We start from the raw sequence: 16,861 nt of genomic DNA, 5'->3' as shown, positions 1-16,861 counted from the left end.
TCAGAACTGCCTCAATTCTTCGTGGCATAGATTCAACAAGGTGCTGGAAGCATTCCTCAGAGATTTTGGTCCATATTGACATGATGGCATCACACAGTTGCCGCAGATTTGTCGGCTGCACATCCCAAAGATGCTCCATACAAGGCAGGATGGATCCATGCTTTCATGTTGTTTACGCCAAATTCTGACCCTACCATCCGAATGTCGCAGCAGAAATCGAGACTCATCAGACCAAGCAACGTTTTTCCAATCTTCTACTGTCCAATTTCGATGAGCTTGTGCAAATTGTAGCCTCAGTTTCCTGTTCTTAGCTGAAAGGAGTGGTACCCGGTGTGGTCTTCTGCTGCTGTAGCCCATCTGCCTCAAAGTTCGACGCACTGTGCGTTCAGAGATGCTCTTAGGCCTACCTTGGTTGTAACGGGTGGCGATTTGAGTCACTGTTGCCTTTCTATCAGCTCGAACCAGTCTGCCCATTCTCCTCTGACCTCTGGCATCAACAAGGCATTTCCGCCCACAGAACTGCCGCTCACTGGATTTTTTTTCTTTTTCGGGCCATTCTCTGTAAACCCTAGAGATGGTTGTGCGTGAAAATCCCAGTAGATCAGCAGTTTCTGAAATACTCAGACCAGCCCTTCTGGCACCAACAACCATGCCACGTTCAAAGGCACTCAAATCACCTTTCTTCCCCATACTGATGCTCGGTTTGAACTGCAGGAGATTGTCTTGACCATGTCTACATGCCTAAATGCACTGAGTTGCCGCCATGTGATTGGCTGATTAGAAATTAAGTGTTAACAAGAAGTTGGACAGGTGTACCTAATAAAGTGGCCAGTGAGTGTATATATATATATATATATATATATATATATATATATATATATATATATATATATATATATATATATATATATATATAAATAATATGTACACTACCATTCAAAAGTTTAGGGTCACTTAGAAATTTCCTTATTTTTGAAAGAAAAGCACCGTTTTTTCCACTGTAGCTAACATTAAATGATTCAGAAATACACTCTATACATTGTTAATGTGGTAAATGACTATTCTAGCTGCAAATGTCTGGTTTGTAATTCAATATCTTCATAGGTATATACAGGTCCTTCTCAAAAAATTAGCATATAGTGTTAAATGTCATTATTTACCATAATGTAATGATTACAATTAAACTTTCATATATTATAGATTCATTATCCACCAACTGAAATTTGTCAGGTCTTTTATTGTTTTAATGCTGATGATTTTGGCATACAACTCCTGATAACCCAAAAAACCTGTCTCAATAAATTAGCATATCAAGAAAAGGTTCTCTAAACGACCTATTACCCTAATCTTCTGAATCAACTAATTAACTCTAAACACATGCAAAAGATACCTGAGGCTTTTAAAAACTCCCTGCCTGGTTCATTACTCAAAACCCCCATCATGGGTAAGACTAGCGACCTGACAGATGTCAAGAAGGCCATCATTGACACCCTCAAGCAAGAGGGTAAGACCCAGAAAGAAATTTCTCAACAAATAGGCTGTTCCCAGAGTGCTGTATCAAGGCACCTCAATGGTAAGTCTGTTGGAAGGAAACAATGTGGCAGAAAACTCTGTAGAACGAGAAGAGGTGACCGGACCCTGAGGAAGATTGTGGAGAAAGACCGATTCCAGACCTTGGGGAACCTGAGGAAGCAGTGGACTGAGTCTGGTGTGGAAACATCCAGAGCCACCGTGCACAGGCGTGTGCAGGAAATGGGCTACAGGTGCCGCATTCCCCAGGTAAAGCCACTTTTGAACCATAAACAGCGGCAGAAGCGCCTGACCTGGGCTACAGAGAAGCAGCACTGGACTGTTGCTAAGTGGTCCCAAGTACTTTTTTCTGATGAAAGCAAATTTTGCATGTCATTCGGAAATCAAGGTGCCAGAGTCTGGAGGAAGACTGGGGAGAAGGAAATGCCAAAATGCCTGAAGTCCAGTGTCAAGTACCCACAGTCAGTGATGGTGTGGGGTGCCATGTCAGCTGCTGGTGTTGGTCCACTGTGTTTCATCAAGGGCAGGGTCAATGCAACTAGCTATCAGGAGATTTTGGAGCACTTCATGCTTCCATCGGCTGAAATGCTTTATGGAGATGAAGATTTCATTTTTCAGCACGACCTGGCACCTGCTCACAGTGCCAAAACCACTGGTAAATGGTTTACTGACCATGGTATTACTGTGCTCAATTGGCCTGCCAACTCTCCTGACCTGAACCCCATAGAGAATCTGTGGGATATTGTGAAGAGAAAGTTGAGAGACGCAAGACCCAACACTCTGGATGAGCTTAAGGCCGCTATTGAAGCATCCTGGGCCTCCATAACATCTCAGCAGTGTCACAGGCTGATTGCCTCCATGCCACGCCGCATTGAAGCAGTCATTTCTGCCAAAGGATTCCCGACCAAGTATTGAGTGCATAACTGAACATTATTATTTGATGGTTTTTTTGTTTGGTATTAAAAAACACTTTTATTTGATTGGTCGGGTGAAATATGCTAATTTATTGAGACAGGTTTTTTGCGTTATCAGGAGTTGTATGCCAAAATCATCAGTATTAAAACAATAAAAGACCTGACAAATTTCAGTTGGTGGATAATGAATCTATAATATATGAAAGTTTAATTGTAATCATTACATTATGGTAAATAATGAAATTTAACACTATATGCTAATTTTTTGAGAAGGACCTGTAGAGGCCCATTTCCAACAACCATCACTCCAGTGTTCTTATGGTACTTTGTGTTTGCTAACTGTGTAAGGATGCTAATGGATGGTTAGAATACCCTTGAAAACCCATGTGCAAGTATGTTAGCACAGCTGAAAACAGTTTGGCTGATTAAAGAACCTATAAACCTGACTTTCCTTTGAGCTAGTTGAGAATCTGGAGCATTACATTTGTTGGTTTCATTAAACTCTCAAAATGGCCAGAAAAAAAGAACTTGCATTGTTCTTAGAAATGAAGGCTATTCCATGTGAGAAATTGCCAAGAAACTGAAGATTTCCTACAATGGTGTGTACTACTCACTTCAGAGGAGAGCACAAACAGGCTATAACCAGAGTAAGAAAGAGAAGTGGGAGGCTCCACTGCACAACTGAGCAACAAGACAAGTACATTAGAGTCTGTAGTTTGAGAAATTGACGCCTCACAGGTCCTCAACTGGCAGCTTCATTTAATAGTACACGCAAGACGCCAGTGTCAATGTCTACAGCGAAGAGGCGACTCTGGGATGCTGGCCTTCAGGGCAGAGTGGCAAAGAAAAAGCCATATCTGAGACTGGCTAAAAAAAGGAAAAGATTAATATGGGCAAAAGAGCACAGACATTGGACAGAGGAAGATTGGAAAAAAGTGTTATGGACAGACAAATCTAAGTTTGAGGTGTTTGGATCACACAGAAGAACATTTGTGAGATGTAGAACAACTGAAAAAATGCTGGAAGAGTGTCTGACGCTATCTGTCAAGCATGGTGGAGGTAATGTGATGGTCTGTGTTTGCTTTGGTGCTGGAAAAGTGGGAGTTTTGTACAACGTAAAAGGAATATTGAATAAGGAAGGCTATCACTCCATTTTGCAACGCCATGCCATACCCTGTGGACAGCATTTGATTGGAGCCAATTTTATCCTGCAACAGGACAATGACCCAAAGCAGACATCCAAATTAAGCATGAACTATTTAGGGAAGAAGCAGGCAGATGATATTCTATCTGTGATGGAGTGGCCAGCGCTGTCACCAGATCTCAAACCCATTGAGCTGTTGTGGGAGAAGCTTGACCGTATGGTACGCAAAACGTGCCCATGAAGCCAAACCAACTTGTGGGAGGGGCTTCTGAAAGCATGGGGTGATATGTCTCCAGATTACCTCAGCAAATTAACTGCTAGAATGCCAAAGGTCTGCAATGCTGTAATTGCCGCAAAGGGAGCATTCTTTGACGTAAGTAAAGTTTGAAGGAGAAAATTGTTATTTCACATAAAAATCTTTTTTTTGAACCAGAAGTTTGGACACACCTTCTCACATAAAGATTTTTCTGTATTTTCATGACTATGAAAATTGTGCATTCACACTGAAGGCATCAAAGTATGAATTAACACATGTGGAATTATATACTTAACAAAAAAGTGTGAAACAACTGAAAATATGTCTTATATTCTAGGTTCTTCAAAGTATCCACCATTTGCTTTGATGACTGCTTTGCACACTCTTGGCATTCTCTTGATGAGCTTCAAGAGGTAGTCACCGGAAATGCTTTTCACTTCACAGGTGTACCCTGTCAGGTTTAATAAGTGGGATTTCTTGCCTTATAAATGGGGTTGGGACCATCAGTTGTGTTGTGCAGAAGTCTGGTGGATACACAGCTGATAGTCCTACTGAATAGACTATTAGAATTTGTATTATGGCGAGAAAAAAACAGCTAAGTAAAGAAAAACGAGTGGCCATAAATACTTTAAGAAATGAAGGTCAGTCCGAAAAACCATCAAGCGCTACAAAGAAACTGTCTCACATGAGGACCGCCCCAGGAAAGGAAGACCAAGAATCACCTCTGCTTCTGAGGATAAGTTTATCCGAGTCACCAGCCTCAGAAGTTTCAGGTTAACAGCAGCTCAGATTAGAGGCCAGGTCAATGCCACACAGAGTTCTAGCAGCTGACACATCTCTACAACAACTGTTAAGAGGAGACACAAGGCATGGACATTAGACCAGTGGAAATCTGTGCTTTGGTCTGATGAGTCAAAATTTGAGATCTTTGGTTCCAACCACCGTGTCTTTGTGCGACGCAGAAAAGGTGAACGGATGAAATCTACATGCCTGGTTCCCACCATGGAGCATGGAGGAGGAAGTGTGATGGTGTGGGGGTGCTTTGCTTGTGACACTGTTGGGGATTTATTCAAAATTTAAGGCATAATGAACCAGCATGGCTACCACAGCATCTTGCAGCGGCATGCTATTCCATCCGGTTTGCGTTTAGTTGGACCATCATTTATTTTTCAACAGGACAATGACCCCAAACACACCTCCAGGCTGTGTAAGGGCTATTTGACAAAGAAGGAGAGTGATGGGGTGCTACGCCAGATGACCTGGCCTCCACAGTCACCAGACCTGAACCCAATCGAGATGGTTTGGGGTGAGCTGGACCGCAGAGTGATGGCAAAAGGGCCAACAAGTGCTAAACATCTCTGGGAACTCCTTCAAGATTGTTGTAAGACCATTTCCGGTGACTACCTCTTGAAGCTCATCAAGAGAATGCCAAGAGTGTGCAAAACAGTCATCAAAGCAAAAGGTGGCTACTTTGAAGAACCTACTGTAGAATATAAGACATATTTTCAGTTGTTTTACACTTTTTTGTTAAGTATATAATTCCACATGTGTTAATTCATAGTTTTGATGCCTTCAGTGTGAATTTACAATTTTCATAGTCATGAAAATACAGAAAAATCTTTAAATGAGAAGGTGTGTCCAAACTCTTGCTCTGTACTGTATATATATATATATATATATATATATATATATATATATATATATATATATATACTGTATATACGTATATATATATATATACATATATATCTATATACATATATTTATATATTTACATATATATATATATATATTTATATATATATATATATATATATACAGTGTATATATATATATATATATATATATATATATATATATATATATATATATATACTAGACTGTGGCCCGATTCTAAAGCATCGGGTATTCTAGAATATGCATGTCCCCGTAGTATGTGATTCGCAGCAGACTGTGCCCGTCGCTGACTGGTCGAGGCAACCTTTATGACATCATCGTCGCCATGGCAACCATTATGACATCACGTCGATACTGTGCCCGTCGCTGATTGGTCGAGGCCTGGCGGCCTCGACCAATCAGAGACGTGGGATTTCCATTATGACATCATCGTCGCCATGCTGTGCCCATCGCTGATTGGTCGAGGCCTGGCGGCCTCGACCAATCAGAGAAGCGGGATTTCCAGGACAGACAGACAGACAGACAGACAGACAGACAGAAAGACAGACAGACAGACAGAAAGACAGACAGACAGACAGACGGAAAAACCCTTAGACAATTAGATATATACTAGACTGTGGCCCGATTCTAATGCATCGGGTATTCTAGAATATGCATGTCCCCGTAGTATGTGATTCGCGGCAGACTGTGCCCGTCGCTGATTGGTCGAGGCAACCTTTATGACATCATCGTCGCCATGGCAACCATTATGACATCATCGTCGCCATGCTGTGCCCATCTCTGATTGGTCGAGGCCGCCCGACAAACCGTCGACCACTCCATATAAGGTATGGTCTACAAACCGCCGACCACTCCATATAAGGTATGGTCTACAAACTGCCGACCACTCCATATAAGGTATGGTCTACAAACCGCCGACCACTCCATATAAGGTATGGTCTACAAACCGCCGACCACTCCATATAAGGTATCCTGTTTGTAGACCATACCTTATATGGAGTGATTTCCAGGACAGACAGACAGACAGACAGACAGACAGAAAGACAGACAGACAGACAGACAGACAGACAGACAGACAGACGGAAAAACCCTTAGACAATTATATATATAGATATATATACTAGACTGTGGCCCGATTCTAATGCATCGGGTATTCTAGAATATGCATGTCCCCGTAGTATGTGATTCGCGGCAGACTGTGCCCGTCGCTGATTGGTCGAGGCAACCTTTATGACATCATCGTCGCCATGGCAACCATTATGACATCATCGTCGCCATGCTGTGCCCATCTCTGATTGGTCGAGGCCGCCCGACAAACCGTCGACCACTCCATATAAGGTATGGTCTACAAACCGCCAACCACTCCATATAAGGTATGGTCTACAAACCGCCGACCACTCCATATAAGGTATGGTCTACAAACCGCCGACCACTCCATATAAGGTATGGTCTACAAACCGCCGACCACTCCATATAAGGTATCCTGTTTGTAGACCATACCTTATATGGAGTGATTTCCAGGACAGACAGACAGACAGACAGACAGACAGACAGACAGACGGAAAAACCCTTAGACAATTATATATAGAGATACTAGACCGTGGCCCGATTCTAACGCATCGGGTATTCTAGAATATGCATGTCCCCGTAGTATATGGACAATGATGATTCCATAATTCGCGGCAGACTGTGCCCGTCGCTGATTGGTCGAGGCAGCCTTTATGACATCATCATCGCCATGGCAACCATTATGACATCTACGTCGATACTGTGCCCGTCGCTGATTGGTCGAGGCCTGGCGGCCTCGACCAATCAGAGACGCGGGATTTCCATTATGACATCATCGTCGCCATGCTGTGCCCGTCTCTGATTGGTCGCGGCCTCGACCAATCAGAGAAGCGGGATTTCCAGGACAGACAGACAGACAGACAGACAGACAGACGGAAAAACCCTTAGACAATTATATATATATATATATATATATATATATATATATATATATTGTGAAACTATTTAAATTGGTTGGTGTTTTTATCTGATTTTCAAATCATGGAAGAACTAGTGTCACAGGGAACCAGTATCAACATTTTATGCAAAGGTTTTTTAATTTGAGCAAATAAACTGTCTATAGCGAGTGCCAAAATTTATTAAACATTTACATGACATGATGCAATTATTGGAAGAGTTTTGTAGAAACGATTGTGTGTTTGTTCATTCTATACACTTTCCATTGATAACAGCAGCATATTACCTTCTCATACAGGGGAGGTATTATCTACCAACCATAGTACATAGCATCTCATGTTGCTGGAGAGACTAGGTCCATTCCTGATTTGTTCCCACGTTTGATTGTGGTGAGAACCTACACAAGGATGTAATCTCCATGAAAGCTTCATTGGTAGCAAACGAGGAATATGTATTCATTAATAAAACAAGTACCGTATATACTCGAGTATAAGCTGACCCAAGTATAAGCCAACCCCCCTAATTTTGCAACTAAAAACTGGGAAAACTTATTGACTCGAGAATAAGCCTAGGGTGGAAAATGCTGCAGCTACGGGTAAATGTCAAAAATAAAAATAGATACCAATAAAAGTAAAATTAATTGAGACATCAGTAGGTTAGTGTTTTTGAATATCCATATTGAATCGGGAGCCCCATATAATGCTCCATACAGTTCATGATGGGCCCCATAAGATGCTCCATATTAAAATATGCCCCATATAATGCTGCACAAATGCTGATTATGGCCCCATAAGATGCTCCATATAACAATGTGCCATATATAATGCTGCATACAGTTTATTATGGCCCCATAAGATGCTCCATATACAAATGTTCCCCATATAATGCTACATGCAGTTCATTATGGCTCCATAAGATGCTCCATATACAAATATGCCCCATATAATGCTCCATACAGTTCTGTATGGCCCCATAAGATGCTCCATATACAAATATGCCCCATATAATGCTCTATGCAGTTCTTTATGGCCCCATAGATGCCCCATATAATGCTACATGCAGTTCTTTAAGGCCCCAGAGATGCCCCATATAATGCTCCATGCAGTTCTTTATGGCCCCAGAGATGCCCCATATAATGCTCCATGCAGTTCTTTATGGCCCCAGAGGTTCCCCATATAATGCTCTATGCAGTTCTTTATGGCCCCATAGATGCACCATATAATGCTCCATGCAGTTCTTTATGGCCCCAGAGCTGCCCCATATAATGCTCCATGCAGTTCTTTATGGTCCCATAGATGCCCCATATAATGCTCCATGCAGTGCTTTATGGCCCCAGAGATGCCCCATATAATGCTCCATGCAGTTCTTTATGGTCCCAGAGATGCCCCATATAATGCTCCATACAGTTCATTATGACCCCATAGATGCTCCATATAACATTGTGCCACATGTAATGCTGCTGCACTAAAAAGAAAAAAATGACATACTCATCTCTCGTCGCTGCTCGCCAGTGTCCCGTCTCTCCGCAGTAACTGTTCAGGCAGTGGGCGGCGCGCACACTAATACGTCACCGCACCCTCAGACCTGAACAGTCACTGCAGAGGATGCGGAAGACGGAGCGTCAGTGGAACATGGAAAGGTGAATATGAAATACTCACCTGCTCCCGACGCTCCTGACACAGTCCCTGCATGTCCCACGGTCTCCGGGCGTGGCAGCTTCTTCCTGTATTGAGCAGTCACATGGTACCGCTCATTACAGTAATGAATATGCGGCTCCACTCCTATGGGAGTGGAGTCCATATTCATTACTTTAATGAGCGGTACCAGTGACCGCTGAACAGGGGAAGAAGCTGCCACGCCCGGAGACCGTAGGACATGCAGTTACCGCGTCAGGAGCAGGTGAGTATTTGATAGTCGTCGCTCCCCCTCATCCGCAGACCATGACTCGAGTATAAGCCGAGAGGGACACTTTCAGCCCAATTTTTTGGGACTGAAGATCTCGGCTTATACTCGAGTATATACGGTATGCAAAAGTTTGGGTTTATGAAAATGTTTCAAATCCAATGACTGATTTTTATGCTTTCCTATGCCGTGATTAAAAAAACCCAAACTTCTACTTTTAACCATCAAGTATGGATTTTGAACAAGACACACATGAAATTACGTACAAGTGAAATGAACAAGAAAAATATTTATTGTAGCCAAAAATGTACACAATATTATATATAAAAATGTATGGAACATTCATTATTCAAGCTCATGAGACAATTTAAGCCTTTGAAACATTTCAGGACATTCTCCACTACAGCTCTGGCTAAAATTAAGAGACCACCACATCAAAATCCTGTCATGGGTAGCCCTATCTCCAGACCTGAACCCCATTGAAAACCTCTGGAATGTAATCAAGAGGATTATGGATAGTCACAAGCCATCAAACAAAGAAGAACTGCTTACACTTTTGAGCCAGAAACAGTGTGAAAGTCTGGTGGAAAGCATGCCAAGACGCATGAAAGCTGTGAGCAAAAATAATGGTTATTCCACAAAATATTGATTTCTGAACTCTTCCTGAGTTAAAACATTAGCATTGCTGTTTCTAAATGATTATGATCTTGTTTTCTTTGTATTATTTGATCTGAAAGCGCTGTTTTTTTTTTAAATTTTGACCATTTCTCCTTTTCAGAAAAAAAAAAATGTTATTGCTTGGAAATATGGAGACATTTTGTCAGGAGTTTGTAGAAAAAAAGAACAATTTACATTACAAAATATACCTATAAAGAGAAAAATCAGACAAACTGAACATTTTGCAGTGGCCTCTTAATTTTTGTTAGAGCTGTATGTGATAATAAACATGGCACTTCTGAAGAAAATGGTGACCGAAGTAGGATCCCTCAGTTATGAAGCAAAGAGACTTGCCACTCGTATTGATATATTCAACAAAAATAGTATTATTTTATTGTAGAAAATTCTTGACAAAATAAACAAATGTTTCAGTCAAAGACAGACCTTCATCAGTCTAATAAAGGAAAACATACAACAAAGTGTACAATAATTATCGTTAAAAATGGATGACACAGACATTATATTACAAGAAGAACAAATATGTGTAGATAAATACTGTATCTCGTCATGCATGAGGAATTCTGTTAAATAACATCCATAGTGTAATTCAGATCAACATCTCAGAGCTAAAGATAGCTATGTATATTTTAAATAGATAAAAAATTTGAAAATGTTTTTTTAATTTTCTAATGTTTTTTTCAATTTTTTTTTTATTTTGTTTTCTTATGTTTTATCTATTTAAACTATAAAATAAATAAAATATGTATCTAATGTACACACATTTGTTCGTTTTGTAAGATAGTGACATGAATATAAGATTTTTTTTCTGTCTGTGCGATCCATTTTTTATGATAATTATTGTACACTGTTACATGTTTTCCTTTATTAGACTGATTTTGTCAGGAATTTTCTACAATAAAATAATACTATTTTCATTGAATAGATCAATACTAGGGCTAAGTCTTTTTGCATCATGATCTCCATTATGGACTTACATTTTAGATCTTTGCTGATTCCTGGAAAATTCTTCACAACTTCTTTTAAAGAATCTCAAGCCCTTTTCTGAACTTTCATTTTTGTTTCAAGCACATCGTCCTTCATGAGCTTCCAAATATCCAGACTAAAATGCCTTCTTCAGTATTGCTTGGACAGTCCGTGAAACTTGGTACACAGGTACTTAAAGTCTCTCCTTCTTTTGGTAGCCCTTTCACAAACTGCTTCATCAGTCCAAGCTTAAGGTGGAGTGGTGGCAAGAGAACCTTATTTTAATCAACTAAACTTTCCGCAGCAACGTTTTTGAGTCTAGATTGCAAAGATATTCTTATTGGCTAACTTTTTTTGGCTCAAGTGATGACTCCTATTCTGGCTGTCTCATTGACACAAAAAGCATGGGTACTTCATGCATCCTCATTGCTGTCCAAGGAGCAAAGAGAGAACTTTCAGATCACCACATATTGACCATTCTAGATTCTTGTAGTTAAGTTTCTTGAAAATAATTTCTAAATTCTCATAGCTTTCCTTCAAGTACAGAGAATGCCCTACAGGCACTAAAGCATACTTGCTGCCATTGTGCAGTTACACAGTTTTCAGACCTTTTTTGGATGAATCAATAAACAGTCTTCACTTGCTCACATTTTTCTCAATGTAAAATTTTTCCATCAGCCCAGGAACATCACTGCAAAACATTAAAGCACCTTCTTGAGAAATGTATATGGAATTCCTTTTCTCTGCTTCTGTACTATGAAAAACAATTCTACCAATCTAACAATACCAAAATCATCCACCAAAGGTGACTCAAAGGGGTCAATGTATGGTGCAAGAAAAAGCCTATGGAGTCAGTGTTTATGAAAAAACGTACGTGATGGAATTTTTAAAATATTTTTACTAAGTTCAGCGATTGAAAGTATACAAAAATCACGTCTTACGTTTCAAACAATTTTACCCTTACAGATCTGTGCAATAATGGAACAAAAGGTGCAGAATTGTTGATGTATAGTAGTGTGAACCTACACTTGAAATGGGTGTAATTGGTATGTTTGGTTTGATGGTTCCCTGTTCTCTATGCACTGCACTGTATGAAGCATATGGAGCAAGGCTTAAAGGGGGAATCCATGGCTTTATAAAAAAAATACACCTAACCCTAAGCACTAACAGGCAGGTAATTGCAACTTACCTGCCCATTGTGCATGGCACCATTCTTCCCTGGCACAGATCAGTCACAAACCGCTCCTGCCATGGATTCAGATGCTTCCGCTGATGTCCGTCTACAGAGTGGAGGCATCTTTTCCCCTCTGCTCTATCGACAGGGCAGAACTTCCCATGTCATTCTGATTGACAGCAAGATCAACGCTGTCTAACTGGGGGAGCCGACTGTCAGTCAGAATAACGTCGAAAATCCCACTTTGTCGCTTCAGTAGAGGCAGCTGAATCCCCCTGGCAGGAGCGGTATGTGACCGCTCTGTGCCGGGGAAGAACAGCTCCATGTACAACAGGCAGGCAATTACCTGCCTGTTAATGCTTAGGCACATTTTTTCTTTTTTTTAGAAAGTCCCGGACAGGGGCGTACATAGAAATCATGGGACCCCATAGCAAAAATCTGAATGGGGAGCCCAGCTCACCGACTTGCGTCTCCACACAGCTTCAGCTCCTCACGCTTTGCCTCCAACAGCCGGTAGCCGCCCTCATATATGCAACTACTTCTGTCCGGGTCCAGCATACACTGTTGTCTCTGACTGGAAAGGAGGCATGGCATCCTTATGGAAATCCAGCCAGAGAGTTCAGCATGGAGAGTTCAGTGGTGCACACAGTTAATTAAAGGCACACGGGACAGCACAGCCCAGGGGCGGACACTGACAGCTTGGGGCCCCTGTGCAAGAAATGTGTCTGGACCCCTTCCTTTTATGGTGACAAAGCTATGTTTATATAAATATATATATCCACACACATACATGAATATATGTTACATAGTCTCCTTTATTATGTATATTGCTGTCCCTTATACAGTGCCCTCTCTTGCTATGTACAGCACCGTCCCTTACATATTGGATTATATAGAGCCCTGTTTTTTATTATACATCATCCTATATTGTTAGATATATAATGCAATGATGGCTTATGGAGCATGGGAAAGCTTCTTCTCTAATGGAGGAGATGATGGACTGGTAGTCTAGTCACCGGCTCCTCCATCAGCAGTCATTTTATATCTAACAAGAGAGCAGACTATGTAATAAAAGAGGGCACTATGAATAGCAAAAATAGCAAGAATACACTATGTAAGAGACAGCACTGTACATAACAGCAGAGGAACTATATATTAAGGGACGGCACCATATATAACTAGAGAAGATGGTATGTAATAAGGAATGGTGTTATACATTGTAAAAGAGGAAGCTATGTAACTTATGATGGTGTTATACATAATAAGTGAGTACACTATATACTAAGGGACTGTGTTAGACATAATAAGTGAGTACACTATATACTAAAGGACTGTGCTATACATTAGTGAGTACACTATATACTAAGGGACTGTGCTATACATATTAAGTGAGTACACTATATACTAAGGGGATGTGCTATGTATAATAAGTGAGTACACTATATACTAAGGGACTGTGTTAAACATAATAAGCGATAATAACGTCTTCCTCCACCTCCCCCTGTTCCTAAATCCATTATGAATCCCCCTTCCTCCCTTCCCAATCCCCCACACCCCTCACGTCCTCCTCCCCTCACATCCCATTATTGTCCTCTCCCCCTCCCCCATCATTGCCTTCTCACCCAGCACCCTCATCGTTGCCATTTCCACCACCTCTATCATTGCTTTCTCCCCACCACCCCAGCATTGCCCATTCCACTACCTCCATCATTTTCTCCTCCTCTATCACCTCCATCATTGCCATTTCCACTATTATTTGACTTTCCACTGCCACCATCATTGCCTTTTCTCCTCCACCCCATCATTGCCCATTCCACCACCTCCATCATTTCCTCCTCCCCCACCCCCTATTATTGCCCTTTCCACCACTGCCATCATTGCTTTGTCCCCCTCCACCCCATCATTGCCCTCTCTGTCACCCCATCATTGCCTTCTCCCCATCACCCCCATCATTACCCTCTCCTCCACCTACACACACACACAGACACACACCACCATTTACCTCTCTGCACGTTCCACCACAGCACTATGCACACACACACGCACACACACACACCACCACTCATCTCTACACACACACACACACACACACACATACGTACACACCCACACACAGCAGACAGCACCTTTCACCTCTCTGCATGCTCTCCAGCAGCCACATCATCACCATCGCCGGCAGCTTCCTATCACTGGCACAGCGGCTGCAGCGCTGAATGATGATGTCATCCAGCCGCACCTATGACTGCTATGTGAGACAGGAAGTGCGGGCAGGAAGCATGATGGATTGCTGCAGCTCCACAGCCATTTTCTCTTGTAGGCAGCGGAGCTGCAGGGATCTCTCCCTGCCCGACGCACATGAGGGCAATCTGGCCAGGAGCCCCCGGAGCCTTGGGGCTGGATAAACAGGCCATATTGCCCTCATTATTAGCCGCCCTGCAGGGTTCCCCCGAAGCCTCTGGGCCCTGGTGTAGCCGCCTCGGCTGCACATGCAGTATGTGCGCCCCTGGCACAGCCATTGTGTTCTGACTGCGGCAGGCCCCCTCACCCCTCGGGGCCCCATAGCAGCAGCATGGCCTGCCGCCATTGGCGGTACACCACTGGTCCTGGATATACCCTTTAACCCCTTCCTGTTCCCTGTGTCAAGCATAACCTAAGTTTAGTAGGGGCAAGTGAGAACTATCTTAGGAGAATTTTATACTGAAAAGCAGGTGTCAATCTGACCAGTCATTGCATGTACCTTCATGTTAGAATACCCTAAGCAGCTCAGAGAGGCAAGCCAAATAGGACACATATGTGTTTAAAATGGCTGCCACTGTCAATTTAGCATCAAAGACTAATGTGATTCATCCACTTGTTTATGCTGTATGTTATTAGGCATTTGCAGCCATTAGACACAATAACAGGAAGCAACATTATCAGCAAAATCATCAGCAACAATTAGCGTGTGCCTATAGTCAGCAATACAATTAATATTAATGTCACTGGTGAGTTAATGAATAACAGGTTGAACTGTCCCAGTGTTTCTCCAGGAAAGATCATTTGCCCCATTATGTGTACACCTCTCTTGTCTGTGTATGAATCTTAACACTTCTGTCATTTATTTCTCTGAAGAATAAATATTCTTAGGCAATGCAGATTTATAATTAATTATTGATCTCCTGGCCTGTTTGCGTTCACAGCCTGTGACTGTATAGGGAATGTATTGTTCAAGAAAACACTGTTCATTTATGCCAATTGTGTATGCAAGTGCTTGGTATATATAGAATTTATATAGAATGCATCAATATGGTGACAGATGAGTGCAGGAGATTAAATAAATCACTGTGACAACACTGCTGCCCATTACTTTAGGTGCATAATGACAAATCAAGTAAGGTTTCTTTTATACAGGCAGATAGATTGTTCATTACAAGTGATGACCAATGATATACAGTATAATAGTAAGTTGATCAGCACTTACTACTGGCGGCAGGACAGTGCGGTTGTTTGTCTGACAATTTGAAAAACTGAGAAAAAAAGTTAAATTGGACATCATTTCACACAAAACTACAAAAATGGTCAGGACAACATTGTTGACATCCTCAAGTTAATATTTGGTTGCACGCCCTTTGGAATAAATAACTGCAATCAATCACTTCCTAGAACCATCAACAAGCTTATTACACCTCTCAGCTGGAATTTTGCTCCACTCTTCTTTTGCAAATTGCTCCAGGTCTCTCATATGTCAAGGATGCCTTCTCCCAAAAGAAATGTAAGATCTCTCCACAGGTGTTCAATGGGTATAGATCCAGAATTATCGCTGGCCACTTCAGAACTCTCCAGCACTTTATTTCCATCCATTTCTGGGTGCTTCTTGAAGTATTCTTAAGGTCATTGTTCCACTGGAAGACCCATGACCTAGGACGCAAACCCAGCTTTCTGACCCCGGGGACCACATTGCAACCCAAAATCCTTCGGTAGCCTTCAGATTTCATGATACCTTTCACATAGTAAGGCACCCAGTGCCAGAGGCAGAAAAACAACCCCAAAACATCTTTGAATCTCCACCATAATTGATTGCAGATTCTGTGTTCTTTTCTTTGTAGGCCTCATTCCATTCTTGGTAAACAGTATAATTATGTGATTTAACAAAAAGCTCTATCTTGGTCTAATCTGTCCACAAGACGCTTTCCCAGAAGAATATTGCCTTATTCACGCACAGTACATTTTTGTAAACCGCAGTCTAGTTTTTTTTTATGTCTCTGTGTCAGCAGTGGGGTCCTCCTGGGTTTCTTGCCATAGCATTTCATTTAATTCAAATGTTGAAGGATAGTTCGCTCTGACAACTGATACACTCTGAGCCTGTAGGAATTTCTTTGGAACTTAGAATCATAGAATGTTAGAATGGGAAGGGACCTCAAGAGTCATCGTGTCCAACCCCCTGCTTAATGCAGGATTCACTATACCATCTCAAACAGATGTCTGTCCAGCTTCTGTTTGAAGACTTCCATTGAAGTGTGGTATCCCACAAAGTGGCCATTTCTATGGGATATCAAATATGTAGTGTGTTTTAATATAAATGCTGTGAATTTTTATGTGGACTGTGCATTTTAAATACATTGTGAGACCTGCTGACAGGCAGCACAAAAAGGGTTAATCTTCTCCTCACAGTATTGGTC

The 16,861-nt window shown here is 41.6% G+C and overlaps 1 long non-coding RNA gene across 1 annotated transcript in view; it reads right to left on the bottom strand.

Annotated features, from left to right (window-relative positions):
• Positions 1-11,498: 11,498 nt before the first annotated feature.
• Positions 11,499-16,861, bottom strand: part of LOC143771480 (uncharacterized) — a 254,353-nt gene continuing 248,990 nt past the window's right edge. The window contains exon 3 of the long non-coding RNA XR_013215095.1: positions 11,499-11,720. This is a non-coding gene — a long non-coding RNA (uncharacterized LOC143771480). The remainder of the gene's footprint in view (positions 11,721-16,861) is intronic.

This window comes from Ranitomeya variabilis, chromosome 1, assembly GCF_051348905.1.
Source record: "Ranitomeya variabilis isolate aRanVar5 chromosome 1, aRanVar5.hap1, whole genome shotgun sequence".
NCBI lineage: Eukaryota > Metazoa > Chordata > Amphibia > Anura > Dendrobatidae > Ranitomeya > Ranitomeya variabilis.
Note: the sequence above shows the minus strand (reverse complement) of the source record. Positions and strands in the feature narration are given on the sequence as shown.